Here is a 27,817-nt window from a genome sequence, read left to right on the forward strand (position 1 = left end):
TGGGGAAGGTCCCCTGGAGTAGGAAATGGCAACCCACTCCAGTATTCCTGCCTGGGAGACCCCATGGACAGAGGAGCCTGGTGGGCTACAGTCCATGGGGTCGCAAAGAGTCAGACACGACTGAGCATGCATGAACGGGTGTCCACTTCATCTTCATGGCCCTCACTGACCTCCAGCCCTCAGAAGGTGCTCAAGAAATAACTATCAGCTCCATCGGAGTGGGAATGCACGCCAGGGACCACAACATTATCTTGAGTATGCTTCTATTGACAGATACGCCAGATTCCACCCATGCCGAGGGTAGGGTGGAGCTAATTTCTCCTCATCAAGAAAAGGGACATGACCTACTGCGTCTCCCTTGGTGCTAATACATGCAGATCTGGACGGAGCTGCTTGTTTTGTGGGAAAGATCCTGACTGCAGGAGCAGAAGCACTTACCAAGTGTGCTTCTCACCACTGGGATCTCTCCACTCACCAGGCATGTGGTCCTTACAACCCCTGCTGCCTGTGGGAGATTCTACATCTTACAGATGGGGAAACTGAGGTGTAGAGAGGCACCAGGATTCGAACGCGGATCTGTCTGACCCCAGAGTCCCAAGTCCTAAGGCCCATGGGCTGCGCTGCTCTCTTCTGTCACCTGGGTGGGCTGTCCCCGGCTGACTTCCTCAGGGGCTTGGGGAGGAGGCAGAAGCAGGCGTTATGCGTGCACATATGGGCATTGAACCACTCCCCCCAGCCTGGGCTTCCTTCTAAGGAATACTGAGAAAGCAGAAAGGCTGCTCCCGGAAGAATCACACCGAGACGTTAAGCTCCCCCTCCCCGAGCTGGAAGGCGACCCCTCCCCCCGCCTCCCACTGCTCTCTCCTGCTTCTTGGGGCTCAGCAACACCCCAGCGCGCACACCCACTGACACCAGGCCAGCCAGACACAGGAGCCCACGGGCTCCCCCGCCACCAGGCGCTCCTCCCGCTCAGCCCTCACTTCCCACAGAAACACTTGCTTACGGGCACACGCGGCTTGGCACACGTGCACTCACCCAGGAGCCCTGTGGCGGGAACGGCCCCCCCCCATCCGTCTCCACCACGATCCTGCCGAGGATTGGGGTACTCCTGCCCATGGCCCTCGATGGTGGCCACACCATCCCACTCCACATCACCTCCCCAGAACCCTCTCTCAGCGGTCCAGAGGACCCCACGGGGAAGACGGTTTCCTGCATCCTCCTTGCCAACACATCCAGTGCCCCATCCACCAGAGAAATCCCGTGCAGCCAAAGTCGGAATCAGAATGGAAAAAGGACAAGATAAACAGCCTTCAGCCCTGCCCGCTGGGATGTAACCACATCCCACAACATCCTAGGCTCCACGGTGCTAGAAGATTTATTGTCCTCTGACCGCATGTTCATTGATAATTCCCCAGCGCCACATGCCTGGTCCGCTTGAGTGTGTGGGTGTGCATGTTAGTCGCTCAGTCATGTCTGACTCTTTGCGACCCCATGGACTGTAGCTCTCCAGGCTCCTCTGTCCATGGAATTCTCCAGGCAAGAACACTGGAGTGGATTGCCCTTCCCTTCTCCAGGGGATCTTCCTGACCCAGGGATCAAACCCTGGTCTCCCACATTGCAGGCTGGTTCTTGACCAACTGAGCCACCAGGAAAGCCCCTGCTGGAGTGTAAGGCAAAGCAATTCCAGGGAGAAACTGAACTCAGATGGAGCACTGGGCCAACAGGTGATTAAACCCTGAGCGGGATCTCTCTCTGGTCCTGGAGAGAGGGGCTGCAGGGAGGGTCCGTGCCTTCAGCTGTGGCCTATAAGCCTCTGTCCAGAGATGCCCGATCCCCTAGCACCCCTGCGGCTGAGCAGCTGGGCACCATGATTTACATGGCAGCTGAGGTGGAAAGGTTGCCAGGAGCTGAGTTAAGCAACTTTTGGAGAAACACGGACAAAGAAATGGGAATAGGACTGAGGACCAGAGTTGAAAAAAACCTCGGCTCCAGAGAGCCCTCGATGGCCACTCCTATGTTACCAGTTCCCTCTCCCCAGCTGGAATCTGCTCAATACCATGACAAGGGGTGGTGGTGACCTGGCAGGGCTCCTGGTGGCCTCAAACCCTGAGGACTCGGAAGACAGCCCTGCTCTGCTTTGGGCCAACAGAGGCTGGGTCCACCCATTGGCTTCTCCTATCTCCCCCGCCTGCCACCCAGCTCGCCTGTGCAGAGTCCCAGCCTCCCAGGCAGATGGCAAGGGGTGGCTGCAAAGGGCTTCTGGATCCCCAAACCACAAGGCTGCGCCACCAAGCAGAACAAACAGGCAGAGGTGGGGTGGGTGCGCTGAGGGGACACAATTGTTCAATATTCACATCGGGGAGGCTTGAGGCTTCCTCTTAATGGACTCTCACTAGGAGAGCATTCCAAGCGGAGCTGAAGTGCTGGCAACTCCTGGGGAGGCAGCGAAAGGGGCCGTGGGGAATGCATACAATAGGCCTCTGGTACCCCAAGGATGATCTGGGAACAAGTGGCCGAGGAAGCACCAGGCAGTGTCCAGGTGGCGACCCCTGGGAAGGCACAGTCCTTGGCCTGGACAAGTTAGCTCACCATCCGGGGCCTGGTAGGATGTGTCCTCCTCCGCCCCTCGTGCCTTGACACTGCAGCGTGGACATAAGGCAAAAACTTTCTGCCTCGGGGACCAAGCTTGTGAAACGGGTTGCTGGCTAAGGTGGATACTCCTGTGGAACGCTGGAGAAATGGGCCTGGGTTCATGGAATCCGGCCTGCCAGTGTGAAGCTTTCAAGCCATGGGGTATGTAATTCGGCTCTGCAGCCCATTATCAGTAACTGGGCCCCAGTGACAGAAAGTAAAGCCCCTGTCAGCCACCCTCACTCATCTTCTCCACCTGGGTCGACCCTTCAGGCAGAAGCGAGTCCTGGGGGATTCCTGCTACACCTGTCCGCTCTCAAGAGGCCCGCTCTGAGGGTGTCCATCACCCCTTCTCCTTGCCCCCTGCACCCCTCATGGGCCCCAGCCTCCTGCCATCCAGCCTCTGCCTCCATTACAGGACCACCCTGCCCCTCCTGGTGACTCTGACCCATTTGGCTTTCTTTAGGTCACGGCCCCCAAAAGGAGGATGTGGCTGCTGCCCACTCGCATCTTCTGAACCAGGAGCCAAAGTAAATTCTCAGGAGAAAACACACACGTCCAAGTCCTGCTCCCACCTGGGTACCCCAGATCTGCCAGCCACAGACACCTCCCAGCCCTGCGCGGCCACAGGCACATCTGCAGCCCCGGCGAAGGGCTTCCTTTTGCTCGGGCCACTCCTGCAGGGCTCTTCAGTGGCTGCGGCCACGCTCAGACCGTCCTCGGGAGACCTGGGGCCTGGTTCCGGCTCAGCAGCTGACTCACAGTGTCAACAGATCCCACTTTCCCCACCAGGAGCCTTTACGCTCAGGGCCTCTAATTCCCCACGACAGGCCCTTCCTCCCCATTTACATTCCACACTTCCATCTTCTCGGCCTCTGGCCCTGCTCTCTTCTCCTGAGGATAATCCCTGACCCTTGGACAGGTCTTCACAAAGGGGTTCTGTGGGCACCATCTTTCATCCTCTGTGATCACCTTCCGATGTGGCTGTGAGAGGTAAAGTCACCTGCTCAAGGTCACACCGGAGAGACTGGAATTCAAGTCTTCCAGCTCCAAATGCACCAGACAACACTCCAGCTTTGAGGAACCTCAGCAGCATCTCCAAGCACCCACTTGGACAAATGAGTTGCCAGCCCTACCCTAGTCTCCTATACCCTCAGCCTGGTCCTTCTGGTCTCCTAAAGGCCCAGCCTCATTTATTCTTCTCCTGCGATTCCACTTCCCCAAGAGATCCACGAAGACCTAACAATTTCCTCCCACATCCGAAGACTTCTCTGGGGGTGGGGTGGGTGGTGGGTCTGTAAATTGCCCCTCTGTGAAGTAGGGCATATGTGATGCTGAGTGAGACTCTCACCCAGAGCTTCCCAAAGGATCAGTGAGGGCAGACGCAACCCTAACACACTCCTGGTGGCTGCAGACTCGTCTTTCAAACATGCCCCAAATGACCCTCTGGACCCAAAGGCTTCTGAACATCACAGACGCCCTCACCTCAAGGAAAAGGCCCGGGAACCACAGACAGCTGGAGCCCTACGCCTCCCACTGCCTACCAACATGGCCCACCTCTCAGCCCTGCAAATGTCTCAGGACACATGTTCAGAGATAGTGAGCAGAGCTGAGAACCACCCACCACTCCCCTCTTCCCCAAAGCTGGGTGATGCTAGTGCCTGAACAGGTCTCCATCTGGCTCACCATCAGGGTCTTCAAGGTAGAAGCATCTCCTGGTATCTCTCTTCCATGTCCATTATAAAGGACACCAACCTTCTCTCAGACTTTTGCATTTCTCAGTCCCCCAGTGTGCCCAGCAGACGTTAAAGGTGGGTCTCTGTGCCAGAAGCAATACCCCTCATCATACGCAGAGTGGGAGGACAGGCATTCACCCTGCCCGTCCACCAGGGTCTGAGGGCCACGGATTCTCCCCTCGTAGGGCCAGGCTGCCCCAGCACTATGCTGTGCCAGGGCCATTTCTCACAGTCACGGCCAGAAACTCCTGCCATGCTGAGAACACAAATTCTTCAAGCCCCGGGTGCCATCACTCCAGACCATCTCAAGGCCAGAACCATTGGACATCTTACTAATGAGAGCACTTCCTCACACCCCTGCCGGGGGCACCACCATATTCCCACCAGCTGGCCACCGCCATCCCAGCACGAGTCCGATTGCCATGCCCATCACCTGCCCGCACAGAGAGCTGCGACCGCCTCACACCTGGGCGGCCACCACCACACAAAGGTGGGGGTGAGTCTCCTTCTGACACCCGTGCCAGGAAAACCACGCTGCTCGGGCCAGACCCACGCTGCCCACGCCCGCGCCACGGGTGTCACCCTTCCCACATCGGTGCCAGGGGCTCCACGGATCCCACACCTGTCACGGGCGCGCGCGGCAGCCGCACCTCCGCCTGCGGACCCGTCGGGCGGGCCATCGCGCGCCCTGGACACTGCCCAGCTGCCGCTCCGCTCTCACCGCGCCCGAGCCCGGGGCCCGGCCCGCCGCGCCCGCGTCCCCCTTTACCTCCAGCCCGCCGCAGGGCTCGGCCCGCCGCCACCACCGCGACCGCCACCTCCATCCTGGGCTCCCCAAGGCCCCGATTCACTAACGCCGCTTCCGCAGGGCGCCGGCGCCGGCGCGAAGGCCGCCTCCGCCCCCCGGGGGACGCTGCGTCCTTTACGTAAACCCCACTCCGCCGCCAGCGGTGACCATGGCGACGGCCGTGGGGTGGCAGCGCCCCCTGGTGCCAGGGAGGGGAGTGGCGCCGAGGCCGGAGGGAGCGGAGTCTTTCGCCGGCTGGGGCCCGGCGCGTGGGGGCGGTGGGCGCCGGGCTTCTGCCGCCGCTGGGGCTCCGTGGGCGGCCGGGAGGGGCACGACCCGCGGCGCGGCATGTGGGGAAGGGAGCCGCCTGGGTCCCCCTCCTGTAGGCCCCGCGTGACCGGGTTTAGCGTGGGAGAGGGGAAAAAAAAAGCGTGTAGGATCACTCGAGAACTGGTTCATTTGGGGGGAGGAAAGAGGGAGCTGGATTCCACCTCCTCCGGGTGCGGAGCGCTCCTTGGAGTAAGGGGGATGGGGGGCAGTCAGAACGCGTCTTCACCATCTGTGTCCTCTCGCCCTCCCCACTGCTGGGGCGCAGCATAGCGCCTGGCTTCCAAAAGGGCGCCTGGTCAATTTTGAATTCCCAGCAAATGAAGAAAATTGCCCTTCCCCTTCTGCTTCACACGCATCCATTCATTCCCTCAACACTCTTTCCCTGAGAGCCAGCCTTGAGCAGGGAGCGCCACTGTCCCTCCGAGTGCCTTGTGCTAAGCTGGGGGAGTGAGTGGGCACAAAGATGAGCGGAACCCAGGCCCAGCCCTCCTGGAGTTGGATCTCAGGGGTACTAGACCATCACAGTACAGGGAGCTTGCGGTGACTCCGCTTGCTCAGCGGAGACTGCGGGCGGTGGAGCTCTTGGACGGACCCTTAAGCAAGCCCTGGGGGAGGGAGTTGGGTCTGGACGGCAAGAGGACCCAGCTGGGTCTCAAAGCTGGAGTAGAATTCAGAGCAAATTCAGAACAAAATTCAGAGAATTCAGGGAGCCGCATATTTCAGTGAGGGGAGTGCCTCTAAAGTGTTGTTGGGGGGGCCCTGTTGTCATCCCAGCGAAACAGGGTGAACCGCAGAAGTTTGGTGTAAGTGGGAGCTATGTGAAGGGGAACTGAGGTGGACCACCCTCCTGAACATTTTCTGGACTTTTGCTTTAAAGTGAGACTGAGTCCAGGGCAGCCTTCCTCTCTGTTGAAGCATGTGGGAGCTACTTCTGGAAGGAGTTCTGTATTATCCATGGTTATTTTGAAGGCAAACTCCAGTTTGCTTTAAAAAAGGAAAAATGGAGGCAGGGAGGACAAATACTGGATTGGATACCTTAGGGGATTCAAGAAAGAGGTGGACCTTCCCAGCCTCAGGAAGAGCAGGGTATCAGGAAGGATTTAAGGACTGATTGTAGCATAGCAATTCAGGCACCTTCTGTCTAGATCACTGCAATGAATCAGAATAAAAACTGCCAAATTTAACGTTCCCTTGGTTCAAAGTTCTAGATTCCCAAAAGAAAGAGTTTTGTTGGTCCAGCTTGGTCCTTGGTCAATCGTAGCAGCTACATTCCACTCCCTTAGCTGCCCAGTGCATACAACTTCACACATGTATGTACACACACACACACACACACACACACACAAAACCTCCTCCCATTCAGTCATCTTCACCAAACAATATTGTGTTCCAGTATTCCCTGGTCAGCTTCCTCCAGACTTGATGTCATAATCAGAATCCAAGTTCAAGATCTTCAGGGTGATGTCCATGTCCACTTCTCCCCAAGGTTATGGTGATCCCATCTGAGCACCTAACAACTGAGTTAAAAGGTACTTTTAACTACCACCAACATGTCGTCTGAATTCTTGATGCTCACAGGGTGGAAACAGCACCATGGGGGGGGGTGCTTGTGAGAAATGCAGAATCTCAGGCCCCCACATCTCAGCAGGTTGGCATGATCCCTCAGTGTTACGTATGCACATTATCATTTGAGAAGCACTGCTGTTCCAAATACGGATGGAAAGGAAAAGGAAATACATGAAAAATGTGTTTTAATGGTGATCGTTGCTGTTTAAAAAGAAAAACAGGAGGGGTTATTTATTTAATCTTCAGCAACTCCAGTAACCAACGAGATAGTGGCTGCAGTCTTTGTTTTTGCAACTGTTTGCAAACCCTTAAAAGGTGTTTATGACTTCCTTCCTCTAACTCCTGTCTGCATCTCATTTTCCTGGTGGACTGACCGAGCCTCCAGCCTTGAAGGTGTGTGTTAGTTGCTCGGTCGTGTCCGGCTCTTTGCAACCCCATGGACTGTAGCCCACCAGGCTCCTCTGTCCGTGGGATTCTCCAGGCAAGAACATTGGAGTGGGTTGCCATTTCCTGCTCCAAGGTCCATCCTTGAGGCCCTGAGTGATCCTGACTGTAAAGCATCAGAACAGACTTCTGTCTGCCTTTATCATAGGGTGTGAGGGCGTCAGAGGTACTCCATGGGGACCCTGCGTTCCACCCGTGTCACTCTTAATGTGTGTTCTGTCTGTGTGTGTGTGAGATGAGGATCCCCAAGTGGCCAGGTGGTAGTCCCAGCCTCCAATTCAGCGGAACCGTTATTGTGCCCCCTGGTGGAAACATCCCTCCCTCTAGTTCTGAAACCACCAGACAACCGAAACTCAAGAACTGCCTGAAAGAGAGGCAGACAGCAGACATTTTGACGCTGGTGAAACTCACATCAGCGCGTCCACCCCTAGTTCTGAGACCCTTTGGAAGGAACATACCCTACCAGACGTCTGGTTCGGAGCACATGTTCCCTGGGGGCCTTACCTGATCCAGCCACCAGGCTGCTCCCTCTCCACTCCAATATCCCATCTGCCCTTCCTGCTGAAAGCCATCAGCCTTGGTTCTGACAGAGTCTGGCCAGGTGTCTTTGCAGACGTCCACCAGAGCTGTGAGCAGACTGGAGTCAGGGAAGAGGACAAGACTGAGGGCTCCAGGATGGGCGATGAGCCATAGATTGGTCCCGGTCCAGCTGCCAGGCTGTGTTCCCTCAGCTCGGTGCCAAATTCCCACTCTGGCCTCAGTTTCCCTCTGGGTCCCAGTGGGGATAATAACATGACTCCCCTTCCAGGGGGGCTATGTGGATTAACTAATTAATGAGCATGACATCGTCTGCTTCTGCAAAGGGGCTGATTAAATGCTGAGTGTTGTTATTAGAGCGATGAGGGTGTGTGACAGGCAGAGTCAACTGCAGACAGATCTACTCCCCTCGCTCGCCTCCTCCCCGCCCTGTTCCTCCGTCTGCCCCACACTCTGCAAGCTGAACATCTTGCAAGACAAAACCAAGATGATTTTTGGCACCCCAAAGACGGTGTCTAAGTTTTGCGTGTTTCCCCTGTACTGGAATGTGAGTCACAGCCCAGGTCCGTAGAGTAATCTGTCTCCGACAGCTGGCACAGCTGTGCCCTGCCTCAGACTCTCGGCTCCCAGCAGCTGCAGGGTGGGATGGCTCGGCCAGTGATTGTGTCGGGTTAGAGCTGCCTGCGGGAAGACAACTGCAGCATTCCTGAGCTGGGCACCAACCCCCTGACTGCATTGCCCCAAGGTCCCAGCGACTGAGTGATTGCCTTTCCTCACAGCCTGAGGGAGGGAAAGTCAATGCGGCCTACTGGCTTAAGGCTTAAGTGGGAATTCAGAGCATGCAGCATTGTGAAGTATAAAGTATCTGCTCAAGGCTGCTGGAGATCCAATGACTACATTTTAGCTTGGATGCAGGGTATAGGATAAGGCATGAAATCAGCTCTGGGCGTGGTGACTTTAGTTTGTTCCCAGATGCCCAAGCCCTGAGTGAAATAGTGAATGTGACTTTCCCAGTAGTCCGTGTGAAATCATTGCCCACTCACCAGTGCTGGGCCCCCCATCCCTGAGTGTTGTAAGATGCTGGCTCCCACCCAGAATCCTGGCACCCATGGTGGGGCGGATGGGAAGGAATGGCTCAATCCCACCACCAGGTAAACACCACCAGGTAAACATCTGACGACCACAGGCAATGTTGTTTACCCAAATAGCACTAACTCTACCTGCAGAGGGGAGAGAAAAGCTCTGGAGGCCGAGCTGCCAGACTCCCACAGGGAGAGAAATTAGCCAGTTTTGAAGTCTAGGGAATGAATGCTTGTGAACTGTGGTTTGGGACACCTGAGCCAGCTCAGGATCACCCAGGGTTTCTCATGGCAGGATTTCAGCCCTTTTTTCCCCTAAAAATTGCTTCTCTCCTGCCTTCTTGATCCTCCCACTATGAGGTTTAGGAATGGGTCATGGGGGCAGATAGCCTAGAAGTGGGGGACTGGACCCACAAGGATTAAAATCAGCTACCACTGGGATGTGCTGAGGTCTTGTGCAAGAAGCAAGTCGTCCCTTCCCACCTGAGGGGAGCCTGCCACCCATGCCTTTTACCTCAGTGAGCATCATTTGCGATCAGAGTCTCAACACATCTGTGTGGCGATGGAGTGATAACGGTGGAGATACCGGAGGAGGAGAGAGTACTGATGGTCTAGGTGGTGGTGCTGATGGGGAGGAGGTAGGACTGATGGCTTCCAAGGGGGTCGTTCTGGAAAGTTTTTCGCTTCCCACCTCATCCTCCATTCACTTGGGTATCACTAGTGCTTTCACTGTAATGCCCAAAGGATTGGGGGATCCTTGCATCTCATTAAACCAGCCTATTTGTAAGCGTCTGCTCCCTAACGGGCATTGTAGTAACTAGTTTTTCTCCTCGGGGCACTAGGGAGCTATGGGATTATAAACACAGATGTCTCAGGAGAAAGACTGCATGCTTATTGACTAGTGTGATTCATCTGCACTTTCTGGACAATAATAACAAGAGGAGAGAGTCCTCTTGAGGGTGTTCATCCATCCACCTACCCACTCATCCACCCACTGATTCTCTCACCTCCTCTCCACACACATGTCCAGCCACCCACCCATTCACCCGCTCACCTTCTTCCACCCAGTCTGTCCGTTGCCCACCTACCTACCTACCCTCCCACTCACTCCTGCATTCACCCACCCATCCATCCACTCGTCCACAAACCCACCCATCCACCCATCCATCTATCCACTCGCCTGTCTGTCCATCAGCTCTTCAATCGCTCCACCTATCCAACTGTGTCCTGAATCTTGTCCAATTAATTGTCCCTCCTAACTATCTTTGCAACTACCCACTTCTGTCCATTTCCACCAGTACCCCCCAGGGACGGGCCACCCTTCCCTCTCTCAGGGCCACTGCCGCAGGCTCCTAAGTGCTCCCCCTTCTCATCCGGTTTTCCACCCTACAGATAGAGTGACCTCCTGTCAGTGAACATCAGATTACATCACGTCACTGCTTAAAACCTCGCTGTGGTTTCCTATCCTTCTTAGAATACAGACCCCAATTTCTGTTGGGTTTACAGGAAAGTGTACAGATGATGAATTTCCCCGTATGTCTATACCTGTGGCCGGAGAAGGCAATGGCAAGCCACTCCAGTACTCTTGCCTAGAAAATCCCATGGATGGAGGAGCCTGGTAGGCTGCAGTCCGTGGGGTCGCTAAGGGTCGGACACGACTGAGCGACTTCACTTTCACTTTTCACTTTCACACATTGGAGAAGGAAATGGCAACCCACTCCAGTGTTCTTGCCTGGAGAATCCCAGGGACGGGGGAGCCTGGTGGGCTTCCGTCTATGGGGTCACACAGAGTCGGACACGACTGAAGTGACTTAGCAGCAGCAGCAGCAGCTATACCTGTGACCACACCCAGATTAAGACACAGAGTACTTCCGGTTCTTCGTGCCCATGAAAGTCAGCTACCCCGCTCCCTGAGGCGGACACTAATTGTACGTCTACACCTTAGGTTTGTCTGTTTCTGAACTTCCTACAGATGGAATCACAGAGCACGGACTCTTTTGTGTCTGGCTTCTTTTGAGAAACATTATGTCTGTGAGATTCATCCGTGTGATTATGTGCACCAGTAGTTGCCCGTTTTTCATTGCTGTGTGATATTTCATTAGGGTTTTCCTGGTGGCTCAGCGGTAAAGAATCCACTTGCCAATGCAGGAGATTCAGGTTTGATCCCTAGGTCAGGAAGACGCCCTGGAAAAAGAAAATGGCCACCCATTCGAGTATTCTGAACGGAGGAGCCCTGTGGGCTACAATCCATGGGGTCGCAAAAGAGTAGGACACAATTTAGCAATTAAAAAACAACAATAGCAACAACATTTCATTAGATAAGTGTAGTATGAATTGTTTATTCTGCTGTGGTGGCTTTTTCCAGCTTGAGGCTCTAGTGGATAAGGCTGCTACAGTCTTGTAAAAGTCTTTTAGTGGATATTGCACTTATTTCTCTTGGGTTGGGGATGGACAGGATAATGACCCCAAGTGATGTCCATGTCCTAATCCCCAGTACTTGAATGTTTAAGTATAATATGTGCTTGCATGCTAAGTTGCTTCAGTTGTGTCCAACTCTTTGCGACCCCATGGACCGTAGCCTGCCAGGCTCCTCTGTCCATTGGATTCTCCAAGCAAGAACACTGGAGTGGGTTGCCATGCCCTCCTCCAGAGACTCTCCCCGACCCAGGGATTGAGCCCGCATCTCTTACATTTCCTGCATTGGCAGGCAGGATCTTTACCACTCGTGCCACCTCGGCAGCCTCTCTCCTTGGGATTCTCTAGGCAAGAGCACAGGAGTGGGCTGCCATTTCCTTCTCCAGGGAAGCCCTCAAGTATAATACAAAAGGGAATTCAGGTTACAGGTGGAATTAAGGTCTCTAATTAGCTGGTCTTGAGATAGAGGGATTATCTTAGATTATCTGGGTGGGCTCTGTGTAATCAAAAGCTTCCTTATAAGTAGGAGAGGGAAACTGGGTGAGAGAATCAGAGAGATGACAGTGTGAGAAAGACTTGACCAGCCATTACTGGCTTTGAAGATTAGCCAAGGAACTGGGAAAGGCAAGGAAACAGGTTATCCTTCTAGAGCCTCTGGAAGAAACACAGGCTTGCTGACACCTTGATTTTACCCCAGTGAGACCCATTTTGGACTTCTGACCTTCAGAACTATAAGATAAAGATTGGTTTTAAGCCACCAAGTTTGTGTCAGTTTATTACAGCAATAGAAAGCTAATACAGATAGATGTGAGATTTCTTTGGTGGTCCAGTGGTTGAGAATCTTCCTTCCAACACAAGGAATGCAGGTTTGATCCCTGGTGGGAGAACTAAGATTCCACATACCTTGGAGCAACTAAGCCCAGTCCCCACAACTACTGAGCCACGCTCTAGAGCCTGTGCTGCACAACAAGAGAAGCCTTCAAGCCACAACTGGAGAAAGCTTGAGCATTGCAACAGAGAGCCTGTGCACTGCAACGAAGACCCGACACAGCCAAAAGAAAGAAAATACAGGTAGATACTTAGGAGTAAACTGGTGGAGCTGCTCGGTCAGAGGGCGGACGAAACACTCAAATTCTTCTTCATGCCACCATCCAGCATAAGTGGCCCTGCCAACATGTCTGCCTGCATCTTGGGCATGCTCTGCTCCTCTGTCCATCCTCCAGCCAGGCAAGCCTGCCATGATATTCCTCAGAGGTGTGCCCTGTGTGTGCTGTTTCCTGTGCCAGGGTGGCCCTCCCCCACTCTTGAGCTGTCTGTTCTCAAGATGCTTCCTCAAGGGAAGGAGGTCAAGTTCCCAATTACTGATGGGCTCACCAAGCAGTCTGGTTTTTTCCTCCAGGCCACTTGTCAAGGTTTCTTGTTTAGCTGCTAAGTCATGGCAACTCTTCGCAAACCCATACTGCAGGCACCAGGCTTCCCTGTCCTTCACGATTTCCCGGAGTTTGCTCAAACTCACGTCCACTGAGTCAGTGATGCCATCCAACCATCTCATCCTCTGTCGTCCCCTTCTCCTCCTGCCCTCAATCTTTCCCAGCATCAGGGGTCTTTTCCAATTACTTGGCTCTTTGCATCAGGTAGTCAAAATATTGGAGTTTCTGCTTCAGCATCAGTCCTTCCAATGAACATTTAGGGTTGATTTCCTTTAGGACTGACTGGTTTGATCTCCTTGCTGTCCAAGGAACTCTCAAAGAGACTTCTCAAGAAGTCAAGATTTACCATGATATGTTCATTTAAGTGGAGGACTGGGGAGCCTGGCGTGCTGCACTCCATGGGCTCACAGAGTCCTACACAACTTGGTGACTGAACAACAATTTATTTAAGTAGCTGAGTTTGCCCCCCATCCTTACGCAGCACCCTATCCACAGACTAGAAGCTCCCTCTGGGTAGGGACTGGGTCACTTTCGTGTCCTTAGCACACAGCTCCACTGCCTGGCACATAGTAGGCCCACAGCAGCTAACTGCTCCCTGTTGAATGAATGAACTTCTGTTTGATAGGGATGGGGAGATGTCTGGGTACAGTGAGGATGTCAGAGCAAGTGTGGAGAGGGGGATGGAAGAGGAAGGAAGGAGGCAGGAGGAGAGACAGAAACACACACCCCGGAGGCCATCGAGCCCGATTCTACCCTCAATTTCAATCTCATTTTACCAGCATCCCCAGGGCAAGAAGACTCTTGAAAACCATCCGTGTGAATCAAACCCATAGGAGGAAAATGCTGATCTCTTAGTGAGAAAGGCCCTGTATTCCTTTAAAGACAGCTCAACGCCTTTCCAGGGACCTGTGACTCATACCTACTGCCTTGGAAACAGTCGGCCTGGCCCCTGAGGAAGGAGGGGTATTATACATAAGTCTGGAGCTGACCGCGACCTCAAGGTAGACGGTGGGTTTCCTAAGACCCCCCCACCCAACGTGTTAGAATCAGAGCTGGGATCTGAAACTGGAGCTCTTGACTCCCAGCTCGCTGGTGGGGTGGCGTAGGGTTGCCAGATTTAGCAAATTAAAAAACAGGATGCCCGATTCAATTTGAATTTCAGATGAACAACAGAAATTTTTTTTTTAGTGTAAGTGTGTCCCAAGTGTTATACGAGACATACTTATACTAAATAATTATTGTTTTTCATCTGAAATTCAAATTTAACTGGGCATCCTGTGTTTTATCTAGCAATAGGTGGGGAGTAGGACTGCAGGCGCAGGCGGGGGAGCATTTAATCCCTGCTTCATTACCAAACAGGCCTATCTGGGGACCCAAGTCCCCATGCTCTGTAGAAAAAACAGGGTATGTTTGTCCCCTGGGCAGAGCTGGCCACCCTCTGACCTCTTTGGCTTCCTTAACTCACTGGCTTGGGCCTCGGAGCAGACCCCGCCTTCTACCAGGACACTGGTTCTCAACTCAGAACCTTAGAATTGTCTGCCCAGGCTGCACCCCAGGCCAATGACAGCAGGCTCTCTGGGGATTGCACTCAGGCATCGGGAGTTCTCAAAGCTCCCCAGGCGACTCCAGCGGGCAACCGAGGTTGAGAACCACTGTGCAGCAGGACCCGCTTGCTTCTCGGCAGCTGAGGGCGTATTAGTTCTGCTTTTTGCCTCCTGGAAGAGCCTTGGGAAGCACCGCAGTCTCGGCCGCTGCCCTTTAAAAGCCACGTGCCGCGGGCCCTTCTGCCCTGGGCTTCTTTCAGCCCTTTCCGGTTGATTCTGAGGAGTTCTCCTTTCAGACGATGACAGTTCCCGTTACCCCATGGCTCAACAGGAAGGCAGGAGTGGGGAACCCCCACCTCCACCCCACCCCTATTCTGGGATCCATGTGCCCCTACTGGGATCTGGAGCAACCATAGAGCCTCTTGGGGATCCAGGGTCAAGGCCAGGCAGAAAGCAGGTTGTTCTCTGAGCTGATTCTTTGAGCCCCCTCCTTGTGGCTGGGCTGGCTCTGTCAGCTGTGGGAATCTGTTGCCCCTCCATTCTTCCCCCCCCAGAGCAAACAGTGCGCATGTGCTTACTTGTCCCTCTCTGTCTGTCTTCCCTACTAGACCAGCTCCAGGAGGGCAGGGGACAGGTCTGTCTTCTCAGTCCCCAGATCTTGGCTGGTGGCTGGAGCAGGGGCTCCATGAATATTTTTGTTAACTGGTAGATGAACCCTTAGCAATTATGAATTCTTACCCTGCCCTTGTATAGATAAGGAAACAGAGGCACAGAGAGGGGCAGGGACCTCCCCCAGGTTGCACAACCTGATGGAAGCTGAGGGAGGACTAGAACTCAAGACTCTGATTCCCATTCTGGGGCTATTTCCACTCAGGGGGGCCCCCACATGTTCTCCCGCCCGTGTCACCCCTCTCAGCCCTGTTCTGAGTCATCAGCTTCTCCTTTCAAGCTCTCCTCCTATGGACAGACAGACACACACACACACACACACACACACACACACACACACTATATCCTCTCCCTAGGCTTCCCTTCTGGAAAGGGTCAGGGGGACCCTTGTCCCTGGCAAAGGTGGGAGGAGACATGTATTCTGTAGAAAACACCGGAAGTCCTTTGAGCTGAAGCCTCCTGTACCAAACAGACTTCCAGTGAAGAGGCCTGCCGGGTGTGCAAGGACTTCTGCGTGGACAGGCTTCGCAGGGTGGACCTTGCCCTCCCCCGACCTCCTCTCACCTTGGAAGAAAGACTGAGCTGCCCCCAAGCTCAAAGAGCCTCCTTCTCCCTAGAGCAGTCTCCAGCTTGAAGGTCCACAAGCGGGATTTGGAGCCAAGTAGAGCCAGCCCACACACCCCTCTCCTTGATGTGAGACCCTCACTGAGGCTCAGTTTCCTGATCAAGAAAATAATAATATTGCACTGGACAGGCAGTGGTGAAGATGATTTGCGGGGTGCTGAGCTTCCTGTTAGGTGCTCGGCCAAGGCGCTTTCCCAGAGCCTCTGCCCTGGAGTCCCAGCAACATTCTAAGCTGCACATGAGCACAGTTAGCAGGAATTCAATGCTGACCCCCTAATCGGACAAATCGATATCATCAGCCCCTTCCTGAACTGTGAATCAGAAGGTGGCCTTTTTGGTAATTTCATGAATGATGATGGCTTCCCAATGGGCTCCAAAGAGACCGAGCTCCTTTCAGAGACTTCCCTGCCTTTTAAAAAAATTATTTTATTGGAATATAGTTGATTTACAATGTTGGGTTAATTTCTACTGCACAGCAAAGTGATTCATTTATACATATAATGTTCTTTTCATAGTCTTTTCCATTATGGTTTAACCACAGGATATCTGACGCAAAGGGCTGGCTCATGGGAAAATACCGTGATTCTGGGAAAGATTGAAGGCAAAAGGAAAAGGGGGCAGCAGAGGATGAGATGGTTAGATAGCATCACCAACTCAATGGACATGAATCTGAGCAAACTCCGGAAGAGAGTGAAGGACAGGGAAGCCTGGCATTCTGCTCTCCGTGGGTTCGCAAGGAGTAGGACACGACTTAGCGATTGAACAACATCAAAAAAAGCTGAATATAGTTCCCTGTGCTATACAGTAGGACCTTGACGTTTTCTCTGACTTTTGAAATCATGTCAAGAAGGTAAGCAAGCATTTGCACCGCAGGACACTGGAGGCAGGTTTGCAATGGGTCTTCCTGGGGGGGGGGTAGATGTCAGAGGAGACAGAACCTGACAGACTTCAGTGAGCAGGATGAACCCCAGAAACCTCAGGGATGGCATTTGCTCTCAGACATCTGTTTCTTAGTAGTTTAAAAAATGTGTGTGTGTGTGGTGGTGAAATTGTTGTTATTGTTCAGTCGCTAAGTCGAGTCTGACTCTTTGTGACCTCATGGACTGCAGCATGCCAGGCTTCCCTGTCCTTCATAATCTCCTGGAGTTTGCTCAGATTCATGTCCGTTGAGTCAGTGATGCTGTCTAACCATCTTATCCTCTGCCGCCCCCTTCTCCTTTTGCCTTCAATCTTTCCCAGCATCAGGGTCTTTTCCAACAACCCTTTTAACCATTTTTAAATGGTGTTAAATACATTCACATTGTTGTGCAACCGTCTCCAGAATTTTTCTGTTCCCTCATAGTTCAGTTGATAAAGAATCGGCCTGCAATGCAGGAGACCCTGGTTTGATTCCTGGGTCGGGAAGAAGGGATAGGCTACCCACTCCATTATTCTTGGGCTTCCCTTGTGGCTCAACTGGTAAAGAATCTGTCTGCAATGTGGGAGACCTGGGTTTGATCCTTGGGTTGGGAGGATCCCCTGGAGAAGGGAAAGTCTATCCACTCCAGTATTCTGGCCTGGAGAATTCCATAGTCTATGGGGTCGTGAAGAGCTGGACACAATTGAGCAACTTTCACATCCTGAAACTCTATATCCATTCAACAGGGACTCTTCATTCCCCTCTCTCCCCAGCCCCTCCCAATCTCTCTCCTACTTTCTGCGTGGATGAATTTGACTGTACTAGGTACCTCCTAAAAATGGCATCGTGCAATATTTTTCCTTGTGTGTCTGGCTTATTTTGCTCAGCATAATATCTTCAAGATTCATCTATGTTGTAGCATATGTCAGAATTTTCTTCCTTTTAAAGGCTAAATAATATACTGTTGTATATATAGACCACATTTCATCCATCAATGGGCATTTGAGTTGTTTCTACCATTTGGCAGTAATAAGGCTATGAACGTGGATATACAAATATCCGGTCAAGCCCCACTTTCAATTATTTTGGGTATGTATCCATGTCAAAATATAAACTGAGGCATGTTAAATTTTTTAAGAATTGAAAAAAATGGATTCAAATCAGTCAACAGTCAATCTAGCAGACAGAAAGGAGCTCCGAGGAGCTGAACAGAAGGAAAGACTTTTGTGGGCAGAAGGGAATGGGAACAAGCAAGTTACACGAGGCAAAAAAAAAGTGGGTTGGTTATTGCAAAATTACTTTCCTTCCGGGCTTGGCAGGGGTCAGTCAGGCAGATGACCTAACTAACGCTGATCAGACAATTCCTGATGGACTGGTTTAAGATTCCATTTCTGGGAGAGCCAAAACTGTCATTCAGTCTCAGTTTGGGGACATGGGGTTTAGCATGAACAACTTTATTTGGGTCCTGTTACCTGGTTTTTAACACCCAGAAGTAGGAATGATCATATGCTAATTTTATATTAGACTTTTTGAGGAACTGCCATACTGTTTCCCATAGCAGCTGCACATTTTATACTCCCATCAGTAATGCCCCGGGGTTCCGATTTCTCCACATCCCATGCCAACACTTGTTTTCTGGTTGGCAACTTATTTGCTCATTTGTTTCTGTCTGTTTTATATTTTGCTTTGCCGAAACACTTATTTGCTTTGTTTTTATTTGTTCTAGTTTTTGTCTGTGTGTGGGGGTGTTTTGTTTTGTTTTGGCCATGCCACGTGGCTTGTACGATCTAAGTTCCCTGACCAGGGATTCAGCCTGGACCCTCGGCAGTGAGAGCACAGAGTCCTGCTGTGAACACTTGTCTCTGCGTCTTGGAGAGCATGTGTGTGCACCCATTTCTGTTGAGCACACTCCCAGGGATAGGTTTGCTGAGTCATTGGATATATGTATGTTAGGTTTGGTCAGTTCTTTCAGTTTCCCAAAGTGGCTCTACCAATTTACAGTCCTGCCAACCACGTATGGGAGTTCCCATTGCTCCACATCCTTGCTAACACTGGGTATGGTCTCTCTTTTCTGTTTTAGTCGACTTTCCAGCCACTTTTTTTTTAGGAATATGACCCAATTTGTTTCCTTTCCCACCTCCTGTAATGACCCCGTTGGTCAGAGCTGATAGCCCTGGGCTGGCCCCCAGTCTGAAGGCACCTCTATGTGGACCGGACAGAAGGTCAGTTAACTCCCTGGTGGGGGTTGATCTAAGCTTCACCCCATGGAATCATTCTATAATAAGCATTCAGCGCTGTGATTCAAAAGAAGTATACCCTTGGTCATTCATATGACTAAAATATATGTTTCCTGTGTTTGGTTCCCGTCCATGTTTCTTGGCTCACAGCTCCCCAGGCCTTTGGAACTTCCTGTGCAATATGATCAATGGGAACATCTTTTTTAGCGATATGTGGTCTCTTGTACTCGGTTCGTGAAATCTCTTCAGAGACATGGAGGTGAAATGAGTGGTTGGTTATGCGTGTGTGTGCATGTGTGTGCGTGTGTGCGTGAGTTTAAGTCTCTTCAGTTGTGTCCGACTCTTTGCGACCCTACGGACTGTAGCCCTCCCGGCTCCTCCATTCATGGGAGTCAAGAGTGCTGGTATGGGTTGCTGAGCCCTCTTCCAAGGGATCTTCCTGACCCAGGGATCAAACCTGCGCCTCTTACCTCTCCTGCATTGGCAGGCAGGTTCTTTACCACCAGCGCCACCTGGGGAGCCCTTTTTTATTCACAACAAACCCCTTTCACCGCAACTAGGTTTATGTTAATGAGGTGACTTCTGTATAGCGCCTAAGGTGGAGGCTTGTTGTCAGGGGAACCACCATGAATACAGGAGTTGGACTGATTTCCAGGATGGGGAGAAGGAGGTTGAATCAATCGCCAATGGCCAATGCATTAATCAATCATGCCTAAGTAATAAATCCTCCATTAAAAAACAAAAGGCGTGAAGGTTCCGAGAACTGACATTTAGGGGAAACAGAATGCTTCCATGTGCTACCTCAGTTCAGTTCAGTTGCTCAGTCATGTCCGACTCTTTGCGACCCCATTGACTGCAGCACACCAGGCTTCCCTGTCCATCACCAACTCCCGGAGCTTGCTCAAACTCATGTCCATGGAGTCAGTGATGCCATCCAACCATCTCATCCTCTGTCATCCTTTTCTCCTCCTGCCTTCAACTTTCCCAGCATCAGGGTCTTTTCCAAGGAGTCAGTTCTTCACAGCAGGTGGCCAAAGTATTGGAGAGTCAGCTTCAGCATTAGTCCTTCCAATGAATATTCAGGACTGATTTCCTTTAGGATTGACTGGTTTGATCTCCACGCAGTCCAAGGGACTCTCGAGAGTCTTCTCCAACACCACAGTTCAAAAGCATCAATTGTGCTTCCTGGCCAGCCCTAAACTCCCGGAGGACAGAGGCTCCTTTGTTCGAGACCGCACCCTCTTCATCTGGCTGTTGAGTCGGGTTCTTTAATATCCTCTATAATAAACCCGTAATCTGGTGATTGAACTGGCTTCTAGAGTTTTGTGAGCTGCTCTAGCAAATTTACTGCACCCGAGGAGGAAACTTTGATTTACAGTCGGTCAGTCAGAAACACAGGTAACAACCTGGGTTTGTGCCTGGCATCTGCAGTGGAGGGCAGTTTGGATGAACTGAACCTTTAACCTATGGAATCCGATGCCATCTCCAGGCAGATGGTGTCAGGACTGAACTGAATTCTCAGACACCCTGCTCGTGTGGGGGAATTCCTTGTTGTTGTGAGGAAGGCTTCTACACACATTGAAACTGGGGCCAGGAATCACAGAAAGTGTGGCATTAGGACCACCCAGTCAAAGCTTTTCCTCGGGACATATAATAGCAGCAGGGAGCAGGTGACATGGGTCAGGACTCCTGTGGTGACCCTAAGCACTGCTGCCCTATGGGGTGATCCGGGACCTGGGGGATTGTGTGACTAACGCCTGCCTTTACTTTGGCTTCTGGGCTTCTCTGGTGGCTCAGACGGTAAAGGATCTGACTGCAATTCAGGAGACCCAGCTTCAATCCCTGGGTCAGGAAAATCCCCTGGAGAAGGGAATGGTCACCCACTCCAGTATTCTTGCCTGGAGAATTCCACAGACAGAGGTGCCTAGCCAGCCACAGTCCATGGGATCGCAGAGACTTGGACACGACTGAGTGACTAATGCACACACACACTGTGGCTTTCATTTCCCGCCTGTGCCCTCATTCCAGCATTGCCCGTAGGTTCCACAAGCATTGTAACTGGGAGGCATTTGGCTTCTGCATAGGTAATGTTTTTCAAAGGTACATGGATCCCATGGTGGTTAATAACATTTGAATTGACTGAAAGCTTTTCAGTATTCACAGTCATCTTTTGTGTTATGTTTTCTCAGCTCGTGACTTCACAAAGATACAGTTAATAAATGGGGTGGGAATAGGTCAAAATGAAATGTAAGAGTTCAGAAAACAAAAGAGATCGGAAGGCCTTGGACGTCAGTCAGTGTGGCCACTTGGAGGTTATCAAAGCATGGGGGGTGTCATGGGATGCTTCAAATCTTCTACCTCCCTCCAGTCACCCTGCCTTGAAAGATCCAGGTGAAGTGGCTTGAGACCCTCTTCTTCGTGCTGGGGATGTCTGTCGTCCTTCACCACTTCTCCAAGTATCTCCAGTGGATGCTCATGATTGCTCTCTTGGTATCTCGTAGATTCCTGCAACCTCACCCCAGTATCCCCCCCGCCACACACACACACCTGCTGCCGTGATTTCTCTCCAAAGTGCTTCATCCAAGCACAGGCCTGGCGCTTGCTGATGGAGTGATTAAGCTGGACCTCAAGGGCAAGACTGCCCAGGTTCAAAGCTCAGCTCTTCCCTTGACAGACAGCTGACTGACCTTGGGCAAGGTTCTATGTCTCTCTGGGCTTTGATTTGCTCCTTATAAAATAGGGGCAAGTGTGGCCCCTCCTCTCCAGGCTGGTTGATGGTCACATGAGTTGATGGGGGTAAAGCCTCCAGTGCCTGGTAGTTAGGGGGCACAAACATCATTTTTATTCATCCCCTACCAAGTCCTACCAAGGGCTTTCCTCGTAGCTCAGTTGGTAAAGAATCTGTCTGCATTGTAGGAGACACCGGTTCAATTCCTGGGTCTGGAAGACCGCTGGAGAAGGGATAGGCTACCCACTCCAGTATTCTAGGGCTTCCCTTGTGGCTCAGCTGGTAAAGAACCTGCCTGCAGTGTGGGAGACCTGGGTTCGATCCCTGGGTTGGGAAGATCCCCTACCCACATGGGGTCTCAAAGAGTCGGACACGGCTGAGCGACTTTCCCTTTCACCAAGTACTACTGTTTACAACTGATTTTATTTTACTGTTAATTTTTTTTTCACCTTTTGGCCATGTTTCTCTGCATGTGGGATCTTAGTTCCCCTACCAGGGATCGAACCCTCACCCCCTGCAGTAGAAACTTGGAGTTGTAACCACTGGACCGTCAGGGAAGTCCCTATAACTGATTTTATGGAAGGTGGATCGAGAAGGGGGATCACAGTGCAGCGTCAGAACAACTTACAACTGAACCAGAGACCTCACCACGTTTATCATCTCTCATCTATCTTAGCAAGTGCCCACCAGCCTGCTAGCCCCTCGGGCCCAGACCTGATGCCATTTCTCGGAGCCTGTTCACCAACCGCCTCTCCAGACCCTCCTCTCCAGTTCCGCCCTCCTCTTAGCCATCAGAAGGTGCAAAGTTGATTTTGCAGGGCATCTACATTTTGGTCTCAGCTGCTGTCTTGTAGAAGAGGCTCTAAGACAATGATACTCAATTAGGAAGGGTCTACGAAAACTGTAAGGGTGTTTTTTCTTTGTCACAATGTGTGTGTGTAACCAGTTATTATATATAAACACCAAGTAATTTTGCATGCTTCTAATATACACAGAATCTTCCAGGAACACAACTCTATTATGGACACGGAAGGAGAAGATTGTCCTTTGTTTTGTTCCGAATTTTGCCAGGACTCGTTGCCCATTTCACGTCCCCAGCCTCAGCACGGCTCGTGGTGTGTGAGTCACCACCAGGAGGACCACTTGGGTCTGTCTGCCTCTGTGGCTGTCATGTTCCCAGTGGGGCCACAAGGAGCAAGTGTCAGGGCTACGTCAGCCTCCACAGTCGGCCTCCACAGTCGGCTTGTGCGTTTTCACCTTGAAATTATTTTATTTTAAATGACTTCCCTTTAATTTCTTCTTCATACTATGGTCAGGATATTACATTGATTTGCTTTCAAAAAAACGTGTGAGGGCATGTGTGATCACTTAGGAATTCCATTTCAGCTTGGCAACAGGGGAACAAAATATTTGCAATGCTGCTGTTTAGTTGCTAAGTCACGTCCAACTCTTTTTGGCCCTGTGGACAGTAGCCCGGCAGTCTCCTCTGTCCTTGGGATTTCCCAGGCCAGAATACTGGAGTGGGTTGCCATTTCCTTCTGCAGGGGATCTTACCGACCCAGATTCAAATGTTCGTCTCCTGCACTGGAAAGCATATTCTTTACTGCTGAGCCACCAGAGAAGCCGCAAGATATTTGCAAAATATTTGTCTTCTGAAAGGGGCTTGAGTCTGCCAAGGTTGCCAGCTACCTCTCAAAGGCCCACCTCTGCATAATTTAGTAACCCATTCGTTTTCACACAAACAATAATTAACATTGTTTATTTTCAAAATTCAGACTTGTTATTCATCTCACTTAAACAGTAAATACTTGAAATCAACATTTAAAAACCTAGGTATTAAAAACATTTAATAATTTTTACCCCTCTCTCCAAAAAATAAATCCCTCCTTGAGCTCTTGCCAACCAGGAGTGATTGTTTCTGAAACGAAGTTCTCAGCTCACTCAATTGTGCAGCCGTCATTTATTCCTTTTTTAAAAAAATTTGGCTGCACTGGGTCTTCTCTGTGGCACGCAGGCTCGGTCGTTGGAGTGCACAGGTTTAGTTGTGGTATGTGGGGTCTTGGTTCCCTGATCAGGGATCGAACCCAGGTCCCTTTCATTGGAAGGTGGATTCTGAACCCCTGGACCCCAGGGAAGTCTCCATTTATTCTTTTAAGCAGCTCTTTTCTCTCCCCTGTAAATGCTCTGGGTTAACAATCCTGCTGCTGGTCCCCTTGCTCCCAGATCACTTCCTTTTTTGATTGAGGCTCACGGAGTGGCCCCAAGAGATGGTCTCAATATCCGAAGGTGACAAGGCCACATCTGGACCTAAAACTGCTCTGTGGCCCCACGTTGAAGTCAGAGCCCCTCAGCCTGGCCCCGCTGAGCTCGGGCACAGGATACGGCCTCCTCTCTGCTCACTCCTCCCACCCACCTCGCCATCCAGCCTCAGTGCCTGTGCCAGGCTCCTTCCTCCTCTGGATCCCAGAGTCCCACCACCACCCTCATCTCCATCTACCAGGGATGTCCTCTTCAGCAGAAACTCAGTCCTGAAGGTCCACTGAGAGAAGATGGGTATCCACTGGGGCCTGGATTGGGCAGGAGAGCAGTGGCCACTGGGGAAGGAAGAGCGAGATGTAGGGCTTCAGAGAATTCAGTCAAGAGCCCTCCTCTTCCCCATCCAAGCCTGGAACCCTCTGGGAGAAACACAGAGCAGCTGTGCAGACAGAGGTCAAAATAGTTCCCTCTGTGACTTCAGATCCGTGGCCAAGGGCACTTCCTATGACCCCACCCTTGAACTTGACATTCACCCACCCAAGCCACCCAGTCCCCAGCCCAAGTGCATAGTGCGGATGTGGTAAAGGCTTCCAAAAGAGAGGGGCTGGGCTGGGCGTGCACAAGCACGCCTCCCAAACTTGGCCATCAGTCACTTCTCTGCAGGGGGAAGTGAACGACAAGAGAGAGGCTGGAAGATTACTGCAATTCAATGGACACTCCTCCGCGTGCAAACGTGATGGGAGAGAGGGTGGGAGGAAGGGAATCTGTGATGAAGACACCAGCCCCTGGTCAGTGTTGAGGGCAGGTTGGAGATGGGGCCGAGGCTCAGAGAGGAGGCTGAGGTCAGAGGGAACCGTCAGAGTCAGGGACAGTGCAGAGAAGTTCTCTAACTTAAGAAACTTTGATTATCGCCAAAGCTGTATATGTACATTGTAGAACGTTGGAACACATAGATAAGCAAAAATAAGAAAATAAAACCATTTCTATTTCTACCATCTGGGGAGGATCACTGTAAATACCTTATTGTCTGTCTTCCCAGATCTCTGTTTATGCATATAGATATATATAATCATCAAGACAAGCTCATAATGCCCTTGTTGCATTGTAATCTGCTTCCCCCTCCCCAATTAACAATCTCGACCTCCCATCAAAACACTTTTGTCTTACCTACTGCACAGCACATATTCAAAACCCCTCTTTGTCCCCCAAGCGTCCTTTAAACCGATGTAGACTAGGGTGCTGCCAGGACCCTCTGGTTGGCTGCACTTAGGTCTCCTTCAGTTTGTCAAGTCCTTTTCTTATGACAGGCTTCTCTGGTGGCTCAGACAGTAAAGAGTCTGCCAGCAATGCAGGAGGCCAGGGTTCGATCCCTGGGTCAGGAAGATCCCCTGGAGAAATGGCCATCAGTGTTGCCATACTGCCATCACTCCAGTATTCTTGCCTGGAAAATCCCCTGGACAGAGGAAAACCTAGCGGGCTATGGTCCATGCGGTCAAAAAGAGTCAGACACGACTGAGCGACTCACACTTAGCTTTCTCATGACAAAGACTCGTGAGGACTAGACTGGTTGTCTCGCCAAACGCTCCACCTTCAGGTTTCGTCTCCTTGTTTCCCTCTGGCCTTGTTACATTCATTCTTCTGTCTCCTGTGTCACCAGAAGAATGCTGGACTCGGGTTACGAGGCATCTTGGATGAGGGGGTGTGGTGGGTGACAGTGGTCTTCTTCATAGAGCGTCACACCGGAAGCCACATTTCATCTCAGGAGTCACGCTGACCATTTCTTGCAGGGCTGGGCCGAGGCATCCTTGAGCTCCTGGCTCTCATTTTAGCGCAGAAACTGAGGTCCAGAAAGTGACCTTCTGGGACCCAAGCCCTTAGGGTTTACGGAAGGACCTCTTCTTTCAGAAAGCCCCTTTGGAGCTTCCCCGTGACTCCAAGATGCAGGAATTGTGACTCTCATTCCAAGGAAACTAAGGCTCCGTGTAGCTAAGTGACCAGAGCTGGGAAGTGACCGCTGGTCTCTGCCTCTGGGTCTTTTCTGTTTCCCCTGCACCAGGCCACAGGGCACTGCCTGCTCTGCCCTTTTCAGGCGTGTCTGACTTTGGAACCCTCTGGACTCAGCCTATGGGTCCACCCCAGGGCACGTTGACGCCCTCAGCAGGCTCCACACCTGTCCTTGCCTTTCGGAGGCACAGGCCTTTGCCCTGGGCTGGGGGGCATGGGGACACAGCTGTCTAGACCCTAGAATGTGCCAGCTCAGCAGGGCTCAGATTTCCCTGGGAGGACAGAGCCTCTCACAGGCAACGGAGGACAGAAGGGAGGGCTTGGCATGGGCTGCCCTGCCGCTCCCTGGCTCTCCTTCCTGCAGGCTCCTGCTTTAACCTGCAAATAAACTGGGTCTCAGAGAGTCTGCAGAGCTGCTGGCCTAGGGATGCCCAGGTGGATGGGGCAGAGCCAGGACGGGAATGTGGGGCCCTGCCTTCTAACCTAAGGCAGCTTCCACGGCCCCCATCCTCTCACACCGTTCTGGAGGAGGTTCCCACTCACCAGCCAGTCCCAGCCCAGTTAAAAGCTGGGGGAAGTAAAGAGAGCACGGATAAGGAGTTCTGGTCACGGTCCAGCCTGCTGTCCATCAGCCAGGCCTGTTCATTCATTCGTCAACATGCCTCATTTCCTGACAGGCACCACGTCTGCTTTAAATGTACTGGATACAGAGATACAAAACGTTTTGGAATCAGATGGAATTGTTTTCATACCTTGGCTCAGTGACTCACACATTACATAACCTTGGAGAAGTTATTTAACCCCTCTTAACCTCAGTTCCTTTATCCACAAAACAACGATAAGGTTCTCTGGTTGCTTTGTTGAGAGGATTAAATGCATGGACAGTGCTTAATAATAGGAGCTCACACTTATGTAATGTTTACAATGTGTGCCAGGCGCTGCTCTACACATTTCAGACAAATTAATTTGTTTCATCTGCACAACAGAAGCAGACAAAGCAGCTTATTAACATCTTCATTGGACTGGGGAGGTACCCAAGGCTCAGAGAAGTTAAGTGACCTGTTCGGGGTCACACAGCATGTAAGCAGTGGTGCTGGGCTTCAAACCCAGGCAAACTGGTTCCAAAATAACCTATGCTTATAGTCACTAGGCTTGGGCTAAGACCTGGCCACAACCTTCATAAACATAGGATGCTATCATTGGATCGCAGAAGGGAAATGCTTTCTGTTAATTCCCTTCTTGTCACTATGCTTGGTGCCTAACGTTCTCTGTCCACTCCACAGTCTAGGAAGGTGTATCAGGCAATGAAGGCGGCAACTGTGCTGTGTAACAAAACACTCCCAAACTCAGTGGCTTATTTCTTTTTCTTTTATTTGAAGGTCACCAGTTTTAAGGCTTTTTAATTTTTCTTTCTTTCTTTCTTTTTTTTTTTCTGCTGTACTGGGTCTTCTTTGCTGTGCGTGGGCTTTCTCTAGCTGCAGTGAGTGGGGGCTGCTCTCTAGTTGCAGTGCTTGGGCTTCTCTTGTTGAGTGGCACAGGCTCTAGGTGTACAGGCTTCAGTGGTTGGGGCAAACGGGCTTAGTTTCCCCATGGCAAGTGGGATCTTTCCAAACCAGGGATTGAACCCATGTCCTCTGCATTGGCAGGTGGATTCCTAGCCACTGGACCACCAGGCAAGTCCCCAAACTCAGTAGCTTAAAAGGACAATCACAACTTCTCACACTCATGGGTCTGCAGAGAGGCTGGGCTTGGCCGTGTGACTCTGCTCCACGTAGAAAGTCCAGCTCAGCTCAGATGCACCGCTCCTCCTGGGGCCCAGCCTGAACGGGCCCACATCTGGATGTGTTCTTCCTTGAGCTATGGCAGATGTGCAAAGGGGAAGGGGCAAGCGCAGTCAAGAAA

At 51.7% G+C, this 27,817-nt stretch overlaps 1 protein-coding gene across 2 annotated transcripts in view; it reads right to left on the reverse strand.

Annotated features, from left to right (window-relative positions):
• The window catches only part of DAGLA (diacylglycerol lipase alpha), a 66,194-nt gene extending 60,919 nt beyond the window's left edge, over positions 1-5,275 (reverse strand). Inside the window, exon 1 of one of the 2 annotated variants that reach the window (XM_055415781.2) lies at positions 5,137-5,275. The gene's annotated coding sequence lies outside the window, so the exon portion shown is untranslated. The remainder of the gene's footprint in view (positions 1-5,136) is intronic. The other variant, XM_055415783.2, reaches the window with a different exon arrangement.
• Between the last annotated feature and the right edge of the window lie 22,542 nt (positions 5,276-27,817).

This window comes from Moschus berezovskii, chromosome 25 (assembly GCF_049115385.1).
Source record: "Moschus berezovskii isolate FMDL1 chromosome 25, NW_MosBer_1.0, whole genome shotgun sequence".
NCBI classification, from domain to species: domain Eukaryota; kingdom Metazoa; phylum Chordata; class Mammalia; order Artiodactyla; family Moschidae; genus Moschus; species Moschus berezovskii.